Genomic DNA, 20,905 nt, shown 5'->3' with positions numbered 1-20,905 from the left:
ATGCTGGAGGTCGAACTAATGAGGAAGAACCAGGCACAGTTCCAATCGGCAGAGCCATACCACCACCTCCTCTGTTAGAAAAATCTTGCATCATATGGACAGGTTATCTGCAAGAATAGCACGCATCGGAACCTCGATGGCACAGTCCAAAGTGGGCTTTGCCTCACTAATCATAACAAGGTGTTGGGGGGTCTCGTATGACTAGTATCCCTATGATATTGCAAGCCTGATGCCCGCGAACTCTGACCTGGACCAGAATAGATAAATCGATCATATCGAGGCTTCTTAAATTATGGAGGAGCACTAGCTACAGGTGGCGCCGAACTCCTCGAAGACTGGACCTGATACTACCTCTGAAGTCTCTAGAATACCCTGCAAATATCACCCTCTTATGCTAGCCCCTATCTTGCTCCCTATATGCCATTTGTTGGCGCTTATGATCCTCTAGTGTCTGGGAATAAGCCTGAATTCAGGAAATATCCATGCCCTCCAACAAGGAGGTTGTCGTGCACTCATTTATCAGATGTGGTCCCAACCCGTTCACGAATAGGTGCACCATATCACTTATCTCGGCCACCATATGGGGAGCATACCTTGCTAAAGAATCAAACTGCATACTATACTCTCGCACACTCATATTACCTTGTCTAAGGTTCAAGAACTTATCAGCTCTAGCTCGCCGTATCTCAACTGGCAAGTAGTGACGAAGAAAGGCCTCAGAAAATTCCTTCCACACAGCTGGAGGAGCGTTTGGACCCCTGGATCTCTCCCAACTGTCATACCAGAAAACCACTAAATCCCGTAACCGATAAGAAGCCAACTCTACTACCTCAGTATCACTAACATGCATAACCCACAGTGTACGATAAACCTAATCAATAAAAGTCTACGGGTCCTCCTTGGGGTCTGATCCGGTAAACACTGGAGGGTCTAGATTAATAAAATCATAAACTCTCGCACTAACCGATTTATCAGCAGCACTGGTATTCTGCCTCTGAGCGTGAGCAGCTACCAATCTAGTCAACAACTACACCGTAGTGCGCATATCGTGGTCTGTAGTGCCAGATGAAGGAACTAGAGATGTTGGGTCCCTTCTAATATCCTATGAAGGAGACGGAGTAGATGAGGTATGAGACGGCATTTCGCTCTAAGCCTCACTTTGGCCTGCTCTGGCTGGAGGCACCTGACCGGTACCCTCTCCCGCAATTGTATCAAGTCGTCTACTAATCGCTTTCTTCCTAGTCAAAGGCATCGCTAAAAGCAAATAAGGTGAATATTAGAGATGACCTCTTACGACTCAACTCTACGCATGATCTAGATTCATGAAGAAGGTAACAACTCTAGATGTCATGTAGACTCCTCATTATAAATGTGGCGCGCTACACATCCATAATCAGCACTCTACTAGACACGGCTCATAGACAACCCGTAGGACAAACCTGGTTCTGAAACCAAGTTTTTCATGACCCAAACTGGAGGGCCATGACTAGCACCCGCGCCATACCTGTCGAGCACCAACATACATTTTATCTAACCTTTCTTATTATCTATAAGGGCCGATGATATCAACATAAATGGTAGACATGAATCATGAACAACCAAAAATGATTGATAATGGCATGAACATACATAACATGGGCCGACAAGGCTGTCATGAAACTATATATAAGGTATGAGTTGACAAGCTGCCATGAGAGGCTACAACAAAAATTAGCCGACAAGGAAATCCAAACTATAAATGAGTCGACACCTGTCAATGAGCCTCTAAAGGAATATAAGTGCTAAAACATTACCGGAACAGGGCCCCGACATACCCATAATGTCTATAACAAAAGTGCATACCAAGACCATGACAAGTCCGGAGAAGGGATCTAGCCAATAACCGCTGAACTAGGCAGCCTACTATAGTGGGGGAGCTGCATCTACCTGTCTATCAGGACCTGCAGCACGACATGCAGCGTCCACAAATAAAAGGGACGTCAGTATGAATAAAGTACCGAGCATGTAAGGTAAGAAAGCATAAATAAGAATAGTAATGTAAGCAGGGATAGAGAATATCCAACCTGTAACATCTGAGTGCCTCTGAGGGAGACTGACATGAAATGCATTATATATATATATATATATATATATATATATATATATATATATATATATATATATATATATATATATATATATATAAACATATGCCTCTGTGGGCATCATCATCATCATATCGTACTTGGCTGTAATAGGCTCGATAAAAATATACCCGGCCATCATAAGGCTCGGTAGAATCGTACCCAGCCATGTGGAGCTCGATAAAACCCAACTGATCAGTTGTTGCACAATAGGTGTCGTACCCGGCCGACTATAGCACGTCTCGGTAGAGTAAAAAATTGGTACATATATAAAATGCATGCTAGACTCATTGGAATCACATTTTGAACCTTTCGGAGTGACGTAGGGTCGGTATCGTCTGTATCCGTTATAAGGACTAACTCTTCATCATGAATCTTATAAGAATCATAAATTACCAACAACATTGATAACATAATAATAATAAGAGAATCAACATCAACAACAAGCGTTCCATAAGAAGGGAAACAATGTAAGTACTGCTAGCTTCTAAGAATGGAGTATCTTTAGAAGCTTGTTCATTACCTTATGTACAATCGGAGTCATGCAAAAGAAGGAAAGGGATAGACTCACATACATTGTATATACTTCCCAACCTCAAGCTATGCAAATGTCATGACTCCTTAGTCTACAATAAGAGAAATGAGACTATCGTTATCGTTTAAGCATCATAACTATTATATATCGACCGCAACCTATTTTACGATGAAACGGACAGAATATCCCCTATTTATATGACTTCCCACAAGTTAAAACAATCACCAAACAGCCCAAACAACATCAATAATAATCATATTAAGCCTCCCAAAACAGTCCACCAACCAACAATATTACTAACAAGCCTTTCTATAGATATCTCACATGTTCTAGCTTCAACGACTTAGCCGCAACCTGGATAATCTTAATACATGTAGAGTAAGAGGTTCCTTACCTCTAAACATATAGAACAACTCCAATTTGACCTTACTTCACCACGAAATATCCTTCCAATGCTGCCACAAGAACAAGAAAGTGAAACTAGCAATCAATTCGAGTTTTTCGGCACTAGAATCACTTTGGAAGACTTGAGATCACCTAGGATTGATATTAAAAACATGGGAGAGTATTTTAAAGAACTTAAACCACTTCAAAAAACCTCCCACATGAGCTGGAACCACACAAAAATCAGTAACAACAAGAAGAACAAGAAACTTACTAGCGCCACGGGATTCCCGACACTTGATTTGTGTTGTTTGTCTTTTGTTTGGGTCTTGGATCATGAGAGAACATTGAGAGAGAGTTTTTATCTGTCCAGGGTCTGAAAAGAGTGAAAAGGAATGAGTTAAAACTGGCTTAAGGCGTCTCATATATATCAATATATCTCAACCGCCTATGTGGGTCTCATAGAGAGTTGCTTATGCAGTCTCACAAAAACGCAAATATCTCTCTACTCTTATGTCGTATCGACAAATGGTTTAATGCGTTGGAAACTAGACTCATAGATATTCAATTTGGTGGGTATATCACCCCGTAATTCCATATAAATTAGTAGAAAAGCTTAGTAACATTTGACCTAAAGTTTAAGTAAAATTATGAACGTAAGTTGCGACAACTTTTGTCGATTTTTATTTCATAACTCGTTTGAATTCAAGAATTATGATACGGATATTATATGATTGAAATAACTTAAAACACGACCTCCTGAGAATATTAAGCACCTCTAGTTTTACCCGAAAATACGGGTTACAACATCCTTGATTCATTTAATTTCTAATACTTGTTAACACTCTTATACACCGTTGTATCATTTAAGACCAATTGGATTAACTTCTTATCATCTCAAAGATAATCTCTTCTCGGATTTACATCGACTAACTTACGGCATGATCTAACGTACACGAATATGGGTTGTAACAATATCAAATTCGGATTTTTGTTCCGTGAGTTGGGATATGTCCATTGTGTTATATGGGACTTGCATGCAAAATTTGAGGTCATTCTGAGTTGATTTGATATGGTTCGGCATGCGTTCGGCATAATGATCACTATGCATATGCCTGGGGTAGATTATTTAAGTACCTTATTTTGAAGGTTTTGGTTATTTTATCACATTTTGAGTTATAGAACTCGAATTTGGGCGATCATGGAGGGTATATTCACGATTTGGATTGGGGTAAGTATTTTTTACTTGGATTTGTTCTTTATTCATCGTTCCATCCTTGTTTTTGGCATTTAATTGATGAATATAAGTGAAGAAATTGGGGGTTTCAGTAAGAACTTTTCTAAAATGTAATTTGAGGATTTGGACCCCGATTCGGAGTTAGAATCGGATGAAATTGGTATGGTTGGACTCATATTCGAATGGGCGTTCAGGATTTGTGAGTTTTGTCGGTTTCTGGGGTGTAGTCCCAGGTTGACTTTTTGGGTTGACTTTTTGATTTTCATAAAGATCGAAGCTTTATTGTTTGGGGTCATTTCCTACGGCATTATTTACTATCATGCCTCGTTATATCCTGTAACGACCCGGCCGGTCGTTTTGAGAATTTAAGTTCCGTCTGATGGGATAAGGCCCTGAGCAGCTTCGTATTATGAGTATTGACTTGCGTGCGTGGTTGAATTCAGTTACCGGATAATTCGAAGTGATTTGGGACACTTGGTCTCTAAAACGGAAGCTTAAGTCTTAGGATTTTGACCGTAGTCAGAACTGTGTGAAGACGACTCTGGAATGGAGTTCTGTTAGTTCTGTTTGCTCCGTTGGCTGATTTTGGACTTAGGGGCGTATCCAGATTATGTTTTGGAGGTCTGTAGCTCATTAAGCTTGAAATGGCGAAAGTCGAATTTTTGGAGATTTGGACCGGAAGTGGACTTTTTGATATCGGGGTCGGAATGCGATTCTGAGAGTTGGAACAGCTCTGTTATGTTATTTGAGACTTGCCTGCAAAATTTGACGTCATTCCGGGTTGGTTTGATAGGTTTCGGCACGAGTTTTAGAAGTTGGAAGTTTTGGAAGTTCATAAGCTTGATTCGTGGTGCGATTTGTATTTTTGGCGTTGTTTGATGTGATTTGAGACCTCCAGTGAGTCCGTGTTAGGTTATGGAACTTGTTAGTATGTTTGGACGGGGTCCCTGGGGCCTCGGGTGTGTTTCGGATGGGCTACGGGTCATTTCCTTCTATTTTTGAATTGTTGGTTCTGGTGTCTGATGTCCTTCTTCGCGATCGCGAAGCTCCTTTCGCGTTCGCGAAGTGTCTCTGCTGACTGCCTCAATTTCCTTCTTCGTGTTCGCGTAGTACGCCTCGCGATCTTGTAGCTCTACGCATTTCCTTCATCGCGTTTGCGTCCTCCATTCTGCGTTCGCGTAGTAGAAACCAGGCCCTGAGCACTAGAGGTCGTTACTCTTCGCGTTCACATAGGTTTATGTCTCTTCTTCTCCGCATTCGCGAGCATGTCTTCTCGTTCGTGAAGCACTTCCTGGCAGCCTTAATTTTTCTTCTTTGCGAACGCGTCCCTTTCTTCGCGTTCGCGATGCACAAACACCTGGGCAGAATATAAAGTCCTCTATTCTGAGGGTTTGCCATTTTCACCATTTTGGGAGTTCTAGAGCTCGGTTTTGAGCAATTCTTTGTGGGTTTTTCAAGCAAATCGATTGGGTAAGTGTTCTTCACCTAGAATTTAATATATTCCATGATTTTATCTTTATTGTTATCATTTAATTTGTGTTTTGAGTTGAGGAAAATGATGGTTTTTGAAGAAAATTTTCAAAATGAAAAATCATGATTTGAGGGACGAAATGGTATCGGAATTTGATGATTTTTATATGGTTGGACTCATATTGAAATGGGTGTTCGGGTTTTGTAAAATTTGTCGGGTTTAGAGGTGCGGGCCCGGGGGTCAACTTTTGGACCGATTTTTAGATTTTGATAAAGATTGAGGCTTTATGATCCGGAATAGTCTCTTATGAGTTTTATTTGTGCTTTGAAGTTATTTTGATTAGATTTGAGCCGTCTGCAGGTCATTTCACTCGAGAAGTTCATTTTTGAGTATCGGTCTGTCTTCTTTGAGGTAAGTATCTTGCCTAACTTCATGTGGGGGAACTACCCATTAGGATTTGACTCTTCTATGCTAATTATAGTCCGTGTACGTGAGGTGGCGAGTACGTGCCCGGACTTATTTGTGGAAAATTGGCCTTTAGGGATTCTTAGGTCCTTGTACTCACTGAATATACAATTGTTCTCGTTATGATTATGTTTCTAAATTTCCAGTTTCACTTCTACCTGCTTTAATTGGAATTAATTGCTTTCTGATCCATTTTTGTTTTTCATTTGATTCATATGTGCCTTAACTGAAATTGTATCTCTTCTATTGCCGTGTTGTCTTTTCCCTAACTGCTTATCTTTATCTAAAATTATAGTTATCTCTTCTATATTGTTCATCCTTAATTGAGGCTATGATTATCTTCATACTGCTTATCCTTAATTGAAGTTGTTGTATCTCTTTCGTACTTGCCCAACCTTAAAAGAAGTTTAGATATCCTATATCTTAATTGAATCATCCTTATTGGAATTATTGACTCGTGATATCTCCCTCGTTGTTGAATTGTACCTTGTGGGACCGTCATTACATATTATGCTCTCCCTTGTTGAGCTGTTCTTATTATGACTAGCATTTCTCTATTGTGGCTACTCCTTGTGAATTAGTTCCTCCGTTTTCTTGAGTTCTGGAATTTCTGAGTTGACGTATTTGTCGTATCCTTGTATTATTATCATTTGTTGTTGTTGTACTTATTGTGGTGATGCACGAGGTTTCTGCCGTGCGGTTGTTGTTATGGGGTTGCACGAGGTTTCTGCCATGCTATTGTTACTACTGATATTTGCACATGCGGCGTGATAAGGCGGGATATATATATATATATATATATATATATATATATATATATATATGTGTGTGTGTGTGTGTGTGTATGGGTTGCACATGTGGCGAGACAAGGTGGGAACATTATTATGCACGTGTGGCGAGACAAGACGGGCATTTATTTTATTATTGCACATATGGCGAGACAAGGTGAGTTGTGTCAGGGATTGATTTGTGATGATTTGTGATGGTCTGGGGGCATTCTTGTTGTTGATATTGTGTAGTGGTACACCTACCTGTGTGAGCTTTATCTTGTGAAAGCTATGAGAAAATATTCTACGTGTTGTCCGTTCTTTTTCCTTATGCTTATTTGCTGGTATGGACTATGTTAGGACACTTGCACAAACATACACGTAGTTAAGAACTCTTATCGGATAAGAGGTGTTCTTGATACTGTGGAACATAGATGCTCACCCTTGTTTACTTGCCTTATATGTGAGAATGGCTCTATTGGCACGTGAGTCGTCAGTGCGGTTATGAGGTGTTATAAGGGCACAGGATGCCAAGTGTTAGGGTTCAGGTATTGAGACCCGTAAGTTATGATTTGTCCGAGGTTCGGTACCTCATGGAGTTTAATGACTAAAACCTTATGTAAAAGCGGTTGTAGTTGCTGAGTTATTACTTGTCCTTGCCGTATTTGTGATTCCAGATTTAGGTTATGTTCCATTCACTTTTCTGTGTCATTTTTATGGTATTCCGCTGATACTTGTTGTTTCCTTTCTTATTGCCATTATTGTATTGTGAGCCATATTGCATAGTCTTTATGTAGATATCATATTTCTGTTGTTCCCATACTCATACTTGTTCAGTTTATTAGACCAGTGGGTGTCTTGACTGTTCCTCGTCACTACTCTACCGAGGTTAGTTTGATACTTACTGGGCACCGTTGTGGTGTGCTCATTCTACACGTCTGCACATTTTTGTGCAGATCCAGGTATGTGTTCGTTAGTAGTTATGCGGGTCGTTGCTGTGGAGACTCAAGGTAAACCTGCTGTTGTGTTCCCAGGCTTCGGAGTCACCTTCAAGTTTTTATTTTGCACTGTTTATTCTTATTTCTAGACAGTTGTATTTAGAAGTTTTCTAGCAAACACTCTGTAGAGCTTATGACTTCTACTATCGGTTTTGGGAATTGTAAATTTTAAGAGATTTCTATTTCAAATTGTTGGATGTTATTTAGATAATGTTGTTGTTTCAATTAGTGTTAGGCTTACCTAGTCCCTAAGACTAGGTTCCATCATGATACCCAAACGGAGGGGAATTTAGGTCGTGACATATCCATGTTTTCTCTACTTGTGTGATCATTTGAGCTATGATTCATGTTAGAAATCATGTCTAGGCTATGTGCCTGTTTGTTTGACACATAATAGGGCTATTCTTGTTGTTTTAAGTTGTTTGCCTTAATTGTAGTCATATCCTCAGTCATAATTCTTCATCTGCATGTTATGTCTCGGTCTCTGTACTTTATTTGTTAGTCATATCACATATTGTTGTTGCCTTCTATGTGTTATACTGTTTAGGCTAAGTTCTATGAGATGTGAGCCATTGAGACTTGAGCGGTTGATGACTGATGTGGGCCATAGAGCCGTGTTGTGAGTGATATTTGGATCGGGTTGCACGCCGCAATAGATTGATATTTGTATTGGGTTGCACGCTACAACGGTTATATGATTATTGACTAGTGCTTGGGCCGAGAGTTTCCCCTTCGGAGTCTGATATTACAGTGAGCGCGGGCACAGTGATATATATATATATATATATGCGCTTTGGTAAGGGGCATTTGTGCCAAGTACCCGTACAGTGCTAAGTGTAGTTGTGTTTGTAATGGTGAGGGCTTGTGCTAGGCACCGTGAACATGCCTGTGATGATATTGACTCATGTATATTTGACATGTAAGCATAGAGATGTATTTTCCTCATGCTAGCTGGTAAATGAAATGTCTTATCCGTGTTGGGCTTTGATTGTTATACTTGGAAAGCACGTATTAATTTCCCATAATTGTAAACGACCTGAACATGATATCCTTGAGTTATGTACTTTTACTGTCTTCGTTATATCCTGAGTTGTTATTAATTATTGATGATTGGGCACTAACTTTTCTTCTAAGTGTATTACTGCTTTCAGCCCAAGGTTAGGTTTGTTACTTATGGAGTACATGGTCAGTCGTACTCATACTACACTTTTCACTTCATGTGTAGATCCAGGTACTTCCCGGCACGGTGATTGCTAGAGTTCACATTAGTACCAACTTGTGGAGACTACGAGGTAGCTGTTATATCATTCGCAAACCTTGGAGTTCTCTTTCATTTATTTCTGTTATTACTGTTCTATTGTTCAGACAGTTGTATTGAGGATTTGGCCTTGTATTTTGACATTCAGTAGTGCTCATGTACTCGTTGACACTAGATCTTTGGGATGGTTGTAGTTTTGTTATCATTGTTTTTCACAGATATTTTATGATATTATCGTTGTTGAGGTTACTAAGCTTTTGTTAATTTAGTCATTGTTATTGTGAAACTGTTGGCTTGTGTAGCAAGTAGTGTTAGGCATCATCACGGCTCCTGTGGGAGTTTGGGTCATGACAAAGGTTGTATTAGAGCACTAGGTTGCCTAGGTCTCACGAGTCATGAACAAGTTTAGTAGAGTCTTGTTGATCAGTATAGAGACGTCTGTACTTATCTTTGAGAGGCTACAGAACTATTAGAAAACTTCACTTTCTTGCATTCTTATTGTGCTGATTTGTTAATTCTGAAGTTTGAACCTTTAATCTTCTATTCTCTCACAGATGGTGAGGACACGTTCTGCTGATCAGGCACTAATGCCACAAGTCAGGGCCACGAGAGGTCGGGCCGAGGTGGGCTCGCACTACAGCTAGAATAGCACCCGTGGAGCCACAAGTTGCTCCAAAGGAGGAGCAGGTTTCGGATAGTATTGAGCCGGTGGGACCAACTCAAACACCGGTGGTGCCTATTGCTATACTTGGTCTTCAAGAGACTTTGGCTCAGATCTTGAGTGTGTACACGAGCTTGGCTTCGGTGGGTATGATACCGGTTGCACCAGCTACCTTACAAGCTGGGGGAGTAGCCTAGACTCCCGCTGCCCATACACCGGAGCAGCTAGCTCAGGGTTATCAGACACCAGCGGTGTTACCAGCTCAGCCAGTTGTTGCTGCTCGGTCTGAGGTTGGTCCATCTATGTCCGATGAGGGGCAGAAGAGCTTGGGCGATTTAAGAGGCTTGATCCTCCCAAGTTCAGTGGAAGAGAGGATTCTCTGTGTTTTCTGGATTGGTGTCATCGGATTCTTCACACAGCGGGTATTGTGGACACCAGTGGAGTTGCCTTTACTACCTTTCAGCTTATAGGGGCAGCCGATAGATGGTGGCAGACTTATGAGTCAGGCAGGCCAGCTGACGCAACACCACTTACATAACATCAGTTCTCAGTTCTCTTCTTAGAGAAGTTGGGTCCATAGACTCGTAGAGAGTAGTTGCGTAGGGAGTTTGAGCAGCTACACCAGAAGGATATGACTGTGACCTAGTACGAGATGAGATTCGCGGATTTGGCACGTCATGCAGTATGGTTGGTTCCCACTGAGAGAGAGAGAAGGGGGGGGGGGATTATTAGGTTTATTGTTGGCCTCAACTATGGTTACGTTACATTTTGGCTCATGAAGCCGAGACGGATTGATACGAACTATGAACGAAAACACGTATATAGCAAAACATGCGGAATCAAAAATAAGAGCTAGACCTACAATTGATTGGAAGAACAAGAACAAATTAGGATATGAAGCTTAATTAACTCTATGAACTCAATCAATTATAACCATAAGCTATAAAAATAAGAGCTAGACCTACAATTGTTGGAAGAACAAAAATCAATTAGGATATGAAGCCTAATTACCTCAATGAACTCGAACAATTAAAACCTTAAGCCATGAAAACACTCAAGAGATTGGCAACTCTTGAAAACCAGAATAAAGTAATCAAGCAATTATGCATTCACTACTAATTGCTCACCAACTAAGACTAATTTAGCACTAATAAAAGCATAAATAAAGCAATAAAGGAAGTAAAAGCATAAACATAAATGCATTAATTAAAAGATAATGATAAAGTATGAGACTTGCATGTCTTCAAGTTTATCATTCATCAAGTCTACATAAAATAAAAGCCTTAAGGGCTATTTATACTAGAGTAGGTATTTGGCTCCAAATGGCCCAAATACCCCTAAGCTAATTCTAAGAAGCTAGGAGTAGTCAATTATTACAAGTATAGCCTTCTTGATCTTGACTCCTTTAAAGCACTCCAATGTTATGATGTTGATTTGGAAATCCTTAGGCATGCCCATCTGACATGTATCATCCTCCCCCCTTTAAAAGAAATTCATCCTCGAATTTGGACCTTGCAGAACCAAGAAAGGAGCAAACATAAGTACCAAGCCAATCACAATCAAAGCATTGTATGTCTAAGCTAAAAGATCAAATATTACAATCTTGCATTCAAAAGTGACACTCTTATGATATAGCCAAGTGTCATAATCTATAAAGAACACATCTCCAACACAAATGACACAAACTTGACTATAAGAAAAATAATACTCATGAGAAGAATCAAGAGTCTAGAGTTTCATGCTTCCAACAAAACCACAATGTTGTAAAATCCTCAACAAAGTGCACACTTTTATGGTATAACCAAGTGTCATAAGAAGCAATAAAAATCATACTCTCCAATCCAAAGAGAGACACTTCACCATGATAAGAAGCAACTCCAGGGTCAAACACAATTTTTAATCCCCAAATATCTACACTTTCCAACAACTTCACATGACAACTTAAGAGATACGCCAAACTCATCATGAATCATCATACAAAGAATATCACAATACTCAAAGTTAAGAATCTTTACCTCAATGGCCTAAGATAAACACAAGATAAGCATAAGCCAAACGTACATACCATTCTTGCTTTTGGGCAAAAGAAAAAGCTCTTTACAAAAAGTATGCCAAAGTGTTAGTTCAAGGCATTTCTTACCCTTAGCAATTTTCTCTTGTTGAACCTTCACAAAATAATCAATAAAGTTAGGTTTTGTTTTGGCTCAAAATGATCACTCAAAACACCAAAAGAAACATTCTTACCTTTTCTCATATAAGCATTAGCAAAATCCATGGAGAATGTTCTTGCAAAAGTAGAAATAAGATAAGTAAAGTAATTAATACTAATGCTAGCATAAAAAACTTTACTTTTCTTTTCACACTCAACAAAATCATCACATAAATATGCATAAGAGTCATCAAGATCAAATACAAGAGAAATTAACTCATTGGAATACAAATGGAAACTGTCTTCTTTTATTACTATGTCATTATAAGTAACTTGTTCACTCTCCAACAAGGCATCTCCACACTCATATTTGCTCATTTCACCATAAAAAATGAATCTTTTTCCAAAGGAATGCACATAGAATCAAAAGAATCATCAACACATTCTTTCTTGACTCATTTCTTCATAAAGGTCAAAACTTTCTTCCAACAAAGTTAAAGTAGAGTCAAAAGAATCATCACATGCATCATCCCATAAAGGTGGGGTATCATAAGATTCAACATCACACACATCACTAGTTAAGGAGTCATTTAACAAAGAACTAGAATGATCCAATAATGCACAAGAACTCCTAGTTAGTTGCAAGCCATAACTATTTTTCTCATTACAAGATAAAGTATCAAACTCAAAGTGTCAACACAATCAACTAAAGTATCATGAATAGAAGGATAAGCTATTTTACCTTGAAGATCTTCTAAAGTGAAATTATCTTTACCTTGAACTTGCTCATTGAATTTCAAAAGTTCTCTTGAAAAGGTAGCTTGATCTTCTTCCAAGTTCATCAAAGTAGATTGAACTTCACTTGATGGCTCATCTCCAAAAGTTCATTCACAAGATACAAAACAACTAGAGAAAGAAGAAAGGTTATTAGCATTAGAATAACGAAAATCCTCACTCTCTATTTGTTTTCCCTCTTTCTTTTCTCTCATTTTCTTTTCAAGCTCTTCACTCTTTTCTTGTGACAACTCACTCACTTCACTCCACACTTTCTCTCATTTTTCCACTCTAGAGTTGTCACTTTTCTCTCCCTCACTTCTCACTATCTTTTGTCTCTCATCCTTACTCTTTCTCTTTACATTTTTCAAGGATGGTCTCAAACTCATTTGGCCTCTTCCCCTTTGGTTCACTTCATCCCCTCTATATGTGTCATTGAAAACTTGTTGGATGTTGTCCAACTCATTCAAGGTGTCCTCTTGATCATGTTGAAAAAGTGGGTTGTTCATCTTCTGAGGCTCTTGACTAATTACTTATGGTCTAGGTAGTGGTGAAGTTTGATAAGGTTGTACTTGAGGTACTAGTGGTGGTTGATGTGTGGTTTGGGGTTGTAGTTGGTGTTGGTAGTAGGTAGGTGGTCGGTAGTTTGGTGGAGGAAAATAAGGTCCTTTTGGTTATTGTGGTTGCCTTGGTAAGTTTTATGGTCTTTGGTTAGGTTGGTTGTGTTGCAAATTTTCGCTTTGAAGCATTTGCCGCACTTGTGAAGGAGAGGGTGTAGCAGAGGAATTAGTAAGCGTCATACTACGCTCCCTTCCTTGTTGTCTTAAGTGAGATTCCTCTATCACGGAATTCAACCTTGCATCCATTTGGTATTGCCATATGGTAATATTGGTAACTTTCTCACTTATGTTGGTAACCTTCTCACTTATGTCATAAAGCATATATACAACTTCATGCATCGTAGTCTCACTCCTTGGATCACAATTAGGACTAAAAGTTTGTCTGTACTCCATGATACCTACAAAACGAGCAAACAAATTAGTAGTAAAGTCCTCACCAAGCTCACTCGATGTCGCTCAACCCTCGTGTATCACACTTTGCATCAATTGGCTTTTGCGTGCTCAAAGTCCTATTCACTCTTGCCTTTTTCCGCTCAAGTAGTGAATGTCAAAATTGCTAGCAAACTTAAGTCCTAAGGGTTCACAACAAGTTCCAACTGTCTTCGGGGTGGAGTGGAAGTTGTGTATTCACAAGGACGGACAATTAAAAGCAAACAGACTTGAGCCAAGCAATTCACAACGAAATTAAAAGATAAAAGCATGAAACAATTGGCATGAAACAAAATTAAGCACACAAAGAACTAGGATAAAACTTAATATGAACTAATATCAAGTTTACACTAGTTTAGAATTAACAAACAAGAAGAAAAAAAGAAAGAAAAAGATTAACGACTGGACAGGAAAATTGGACAGAAAACCGGACAGAAGAAACTTCTGATCTTCTGAACCTTTGACTCTCTGGACTTCTAGCAATTGCAGAACCCTTGCCAGCCAAAAACAGCTTCCAAACTGTGTATGTGACTGCTCAAAATTGTTCAAGAAAATCTGATGTTTAGTCCAAACAACAGAAATCAGCAGCCCCAATAGTTGTCCAAAACTGATGCAAAACTGGTGCAAAGCAGGTGTGAAACTGGTGCAAAGGTGGTTTCAATAGCAAGCTCAAATGTTGGTCCCAACTGATAGTTAGCTGAGTGGAAAATTTCTGCAAAACTGCTGCAGAATCAGCTGTAAAATACTGCAGACTTCAGCTGTTAAATTTGCAGGACTTTACTGTGAAATAGCTGCTCAAATTCTGCTGAACTGATGCCCAAAACAGTGCAGAAATTGCACTCAAACTATACAGAAAATTTGCAGCAGAACAGGAGCACAACTTCAACTCAAAACCACCAACTTTTCTGATAAAAGTTACTCACAACTGTACTAATTTCCCAGGATTCCCTTTCCTTCAAGTACTATCAGGAGGCTGTAAAACTTGACAGTAGCTTATGCAACAAGAGCACTCAATTCAGCAAGGGAACATATCAGAAACGAGCAAATTTCAGCTATCACAAGCTGAACTCAAGCACAGCTTTGAGATATACAAAGGATACTCCCAGAAATTTTATGCACTACAGCCTTTCCAAAACAGAAACCTTTCAATGCAGCTGCAGTTTCATTAAACTATCCAACAGATGCAAAGTAATGAGGTTCAACAACTTTCTGCTTCACTTGAACTACAGCAACTATGCAGTAATTGCAGACTGTTCGGCAACAAACAACTAAGATACAATTTCTAACTCAGTTTCTGCATTTCTTCAAATAACCAGCTGAACTCAAACTAAAATGCTCAAAATTAGGTGAAACTGAAAACTGGTGCAACAATACTGCAGATTTTACAGTCCTCTGATTGTCAGATTTTCTAATTCAATTCTCAACAGACTAGGAAAACTGACTGCAGCCTCAATTCCCAACTACCTAGACACTTCACAATGCAACTTAATCAAGCAAACAGTCAGTTGTAGCATCCACAATTGCAGGTTTAATACCTCAGCAGCAGAAATTACAGCAGCAAAGGTACAGTCAAGAACATAAACTATATCAGCTTTAAATGCCTTGAGGCTCTTCAGAAATGAGCTAAACCAGTGCAAGATTTAAACTATGCAGAACCTGTAACTATTGAGAACTAAAAATGTCACAAATCACCCCTTGTGCTAACAGGTTCTCAATTGAGAACTTCACTGGTGACCCCCAAACTTCAGAAGCAAACACAAATATAAAACCAAGCACTTTATTTCAATCAAATGAACAGCAGCAAGTCGTGTCTTTTGCCCTCAAACTTGTGCAGTATATTCTGCACTGGTGCTTCAGTGAAGTTCTAGTGAGAATACCCTCAACAAGCTGCAAGTTTTTTTCCAAATCTTACTGACCTTCTATAACAGTCCTTCACACACAATCCAACTCCAAACTCACACACAAAATCTCAGAAGCAACAGCAGTGAACAATTTCACTTAGCCTGCATTTCTAAACTATGCAGAGTTTCTCAAAATATAGGTGCAGCAATGAAGTACAGAATTAAGCAAAGCTGTCCAATCTAAGAGTTCAACAATACAGACTAAACTGATACCAATTCTGGAAACAATTCTGGGCAAAAATTTGCAGCAACAAACAAAAGAAGTTGAGCTACCAAAAATGTAGCCAAGAAATCACCAAGCTGCCTCTTAAAATTTCAGAACCATATGCGATCATTATTTCAACCAACAGTAGCTATTCACCCGATTCGATTCAAACTATCAATAACTAGTATCAGTGCAGTAGTTGACACTATCAAATTCAACTCAAAAACTTGACGACAAGTTCTCGATCAAAATTCAATAGCAACAAGAACGAAAATTGAATTTTTAGTTTTTGATTCAAGCACTCAAGCTCCAAACGGACAGTACCAATCAGTTATTCAGCAATAAGTGACGTGAGTCGACTTCACTGATTTAAATCAATCAACTAAGAAAGATCGAGTCGATGTTCAGAAAACTCTCTCCAATATTTTCAGCACATAACTCTAATTTTCGACTTAGAAGAATCAAACCTGATGCTTCTGGAATTGGTTACGTGTCGAGGACGATGCATAGGCTACGCAGCTTCAAACTCAATCCCAGACGTTTGAAGCTGTTCTTCGCGTTCGTCGAGCTTTGAAAAATTTCCGACCAAAATCGCATCAAATAAGTTCCAATCAAGCTAGAACTTCGAATAGAACTTCCCAACAGGTGTAGGGATGAACCCCAGTGACTAATTTGAATAAACACTCACGAAATCGACGAACCCTAGGTCGTCTTCTTCTTCGCACAATCAGCTCAAAATTTCGAACCAAAAACTAGCAAATCAGTTCAAATCGAGCTAATCCTTCCGATTCAGCTTCAAAATGATGTTTCTAACTAGATTCACAAACTCAAATCTCGGAACCGGAGCAAAACCCCCAATTTCGCTTCTGCTGTTCGTCGTCTTAGGGTTCAGAAGCTCAAACCCAGCTTCAATCCAAACTCAAACCAGTAGTTACGAATCGATCGATACTCGATCTTTAGAAGTTTTCAGAATTTTGGAAGGTATTTTCGAACAGTAGCAATTAGGAACAGTAGCGAAATTCTAATTCTGGAAACAAAACATAGCACGGTACATTTTTATTTTTATTTTTGTGATTTTCTGTTTTGATGATAAATACACAAATCCTTGACCTCATAGGAACTATGAACTAAAACACAGATATAGCAAAACACGCGGAATCAAAAATAAGAGCTAGACCTACAATTGATTAAGAGAACAAGCCTAATTAACTCTATGAACTCAATCAATTGTAATCCTAAGCTATTAAAATAAAAGTTAGACCTACAATTGTTGGAACAACAAGAACCAATTAGGATATGAAGCCTAGTTACTTCTATGAACTCAATCAATTGAAATCCTAAGTTATGAAAACTCTCGAGAGATTGGCAACTCTTAAAAACTCGAATAAAGTAATTAAGCAATTATGCATTCACTCTAATTGTTGACCAACTAAGACTAATTTAGCATTAATTAAAGTATAAATAAAGGAATTAAAGATATAAACATAAATACATTAATTAAAAGATAAGGATAGAGTGTGAGACTTACATATCAAGTTTATCATTGATCAAATCTACCAAAAATAAAAGTCTTGAGAGCTATTTATACTAAAGCGGGTATTTGGCTACAAATGACCCAAATACCCCTAAGCTAATTCTAAGAAGGTAAGTATAGTCAATTATTACAAGTATAGTCTTCTTGATCTTGACTACTTTAAAACACTCCAATGCTATGATGTTGACTTGGAAATCCTTATGCATGCCCATCCGACATGTATCACGAATGATAGGTTTGACCAGATGGTTGAGATTGTTAGGCGCTTGGAGCATGTTTGCAGGCTTAAGCGAGAGGAGCGAGAGGGCAAGAAGGCCCGGGGTTCAGGTAGTTTTGGTGGTACCTCGTTTAGAGGTCAGTCACATCACAGTAGAGGTCGTCCTTTTAGGCCCGCTCAGGCAGCTCGTCAGATTCCTCGTAGTTCATCAGTTAGCCAAAGTTCATACACTGCATGCCCAATTCAGTCATCATTCAGTGCACTTTCAACTCAAAGCTCTTACCGTACTCCCTCAGCTCAGGGTTCGCCAGTATCGGGCTCTTCTAGTGGCTATTATGTTTTACGGGGTCCGATTCAGGCCCCACAGTCATTCCTAATTCGAGGTTGCTATGAGTGTGGGGAGTTGGGGCATGTGAGGAGGTATTAAACCCCTTTTCTCAGAGGTCCCGTGCAGCAGAGAGGTCAGACTATGACCCCTGCACCAGTTGTTACACCACCCGTTTAGCCAACTCGGGGTAGGGCTCAATCAGTTCAAGGTCGCCCTAGAGGGAGAGGTCGATCAAGTGGTGGTCAGGCCCGTTGCTATGCATTTCCCGCCAGGCCAGAGATAGTTTCTTTTGACGTCGTGACCACAAGTATTGTTTCTGTGTGCCGCAGAGATGCTTCAGTGTTATTTGACCCTGGTTTGTAACGACCCAACTTGTCGTTTTGAGAATTAACGTTCCGTTCAGCGACTTAAGGTCCCAAGCAACTTCGTAATATGTATAATGACTTGCGTGTGCGGTCGAGTTTGGTTTTGGAAGGTTCGCAATTAAATTGGAAGAACAATCCTTATTTTTGAAGCTTAAATGAAAAGAGTTGACCGGGGTTTGAATTTTGAGCAAACGACTCCGGAATGGAATTTTGATGATGTCAATAGTTTCGTATGGTGATTTCGGACTTAGGCGTATATCCGGATTTGGATTTGGATTTGGAAGTCCGTAGGACAATTTGATGCATTTTGGCGAAAGTTAAAAAAATGGAAGATTTTTAAAAAGTTTGACCGAGAGTTGACTTTATTGATATCGGGGTCAAAATTCGATTCCGAAAATTAAAACACCTCCATTATGTCATTTATGACTTGTGTGAAAAATTTGAAGTCATTCCGAATTGATTTGATACGCTTCGGCGCAAATTATAGAATTTGAAAATTTCATAACTCATAATTCGATTCGAGGCGCGATTCGTTGTTTCAGCGTTGTTTGATATGATTTGAAGCATCGACTAAGTTTGTATCATGTTTTGGGACTTGTTGGTATGATTTGACCGGGTCCCGAAGAACTTGGGTGTATTTTTGGATCATTGGTTGAAAGACTTGTAAAGTTAAGAAATTTTGAATTTGACCATGGTCACTATCGGGTCAAGACGACCTCTTTTCAGTGTTTTGAGTGCGAGAGAAGGTCCGTAGCATGTTTTATAATTGAAATTCATATATGATTTGTGTTCGGGAAGTTCCGAATGTGTTTCGGGGTGGTTTCGGATCATTTCAGAGAAGTTTGGGTTTTACTGATTTCTAGTGAGGCACTGTTCATTCACAATTTGCGAACACCGTTCATCCGTAATTGCGAATACTGTTCATCGCCATTGCGAACATTGTTCATTGTATTTACTGTTCATTCGCAAATGTGAAGTTTTTGTCCGCAAATGCGAACCTGGGCAGAAACTTAAAGATTGAAAATCTTTCATTTCTTCATTTTCGATTGGGATTTTTGGGCGATTTTGAGAAAATCTTCACAAGCTTGGTTGGGGTAAGTGTTCTATATCCGAAAATGATTATATTTCATGAATCTATGGTTATATTCATCATTTAATTCGAGTTTTAATGGAGGAAATTGAGATTTTTGTAAAAGCACCTTTCAAAAGAGAAAATTTAAGATTTGAAGGTCGAATTGTTATCGAAATTTGATAAAATTGATATGGTTGGACTCGTATCGGAATGGGTGTTCAGATTTCATAAAAATTTTATCGGGTTCCGAGAGGCGGGCCCCGCGTTGATTTTTGGTTGGCTTTTTAATGTGAAATTTTAAGTCGATGTTTTATTATCCGAAATTATTTTCGATGAATTTTAATGAAGTTATAGAATTAATTTGGATAGATTTAAGTTGTCCGGAGCTGAATTCAAGCAAGAAGGCTATTTTGGAATATCAGCCTAACTTCAAAAAGGTAAGTATCTTGCTTAACCTTGTGGGGAAAATTTTTCCTTAGGTATTGAGTCGTATGTGCCATTGGTGTAATGTGAAAGCCGTGTACGCGTGCTGGCGAGTACGTACTCGGGCTTATATGTGCAAATTGTATTGGTTTAAAGTCGTAGGAATTCTGAAGTATTAAATTGGAAATTTACTGGCACTTATTAAATCCTTATTTGCCATGCCTAGTTTTTTGTTTGTCGAATTGTTTTATATGATAATTTGGTATGATTGCTACTTGTGATCACCTAATTTTTGACTATATTTGAATTTTTATCACCTTCTACTATGTAAATATTTTCAAAAATTTAATATATATATTTTTAGCTTTGTTATATTTTTTTATATAGGGTAAAAATTAATAATAATTTAAAAGATCAATTATTAATATTAGTATTATTTTTATTTTTATTATTTTTCTTTATTTTTAAATAAAATGAATTTTAAAAAACCCGAAAATAAATAAAAATTAATTTTTTTTTAAAATTGTAGATGGGAATTTAAAAACTAGTAAAAGTAGAAATATAAAATTAAAAAGTAAAAGTAAAAGTAGGTGGAAATTGTTTAATAAAAAAGTAAAAGAAAGTGAAAAATTAAAAAAATTAAAGTAAAAGAATGTGGAAATTTTAAAAAATAAAAAGTAAAAGAAAGTTGGAATTAAAAAAATAAAAGTAAGGGTAGCTGAAATGTTTTTTTTTTAAAAAGTAAAATAAGTGGGAAATAAATAAATAAAAAGTATAAAAGTGGGAATTTAAATATAATAAAAGTAAAAAAAGTAAGAAATTAAAAAATAAAAGTAAAGAAAAGTGGGGAATTATTTTTTTTTAAAAATAAGAAAAATGGGAAGTGGAAATTCTTTTTAATTAAAAAGAAATAAAAAATAAAACAAATCTGAAAATTTCGAAATTTTTTTCTATAAATAGAAGAGAAATGTGAGGATAAAAAGGGAGAA

At 38.3% G+C, this 20,905-nt stretch overlaps 1 long non-coding RNA gene across 1 annotated transcript; it reads right to left on the bottom strand.

The window, feature by feature from the left end:
- Positions 1 to 11,079: 11,079 nt before the first annotated feature.
- LOC107799845 (uncharacterized) lies at positions 11,080 to 17,508 on the bottom strand. The gene is made up of 2 exons (XR_012698011.1): positions 12,144 to 17,508; positions 11,080 to 12,064 (listed from the first exon to the last, which is right to left on the bottom strand). It is a non-coding gene; the product is annotated as an uncharacterized LOC107799845 (long non-coding RNA).
- Positions 17,509 to 20,905: the final 3,397 nt, after the last annotated feature.

The sequence above is a fragment of the Nicotiana tabacum genome, chromosome 13 (genome assembly GCF_000715075.1).
Source record: "Nicotiana tabacum cultivar K326 chromosome 13, ASM71507v2, whole genome shotgun sequence".
In the NCBI taxonomy this organism is placed as follows: domain Eukaryota; kingdom Viridiplantae; phylum Streptophyta; class Magnoliopsida; order Solanales; family Solanaceae; genus Nicotiana; species Nicotiana tabacum.
Note: the sequence above shows the minus strand (reverse complement) of the source record. Positions and strands in the feature narration are given on the sequence as shown.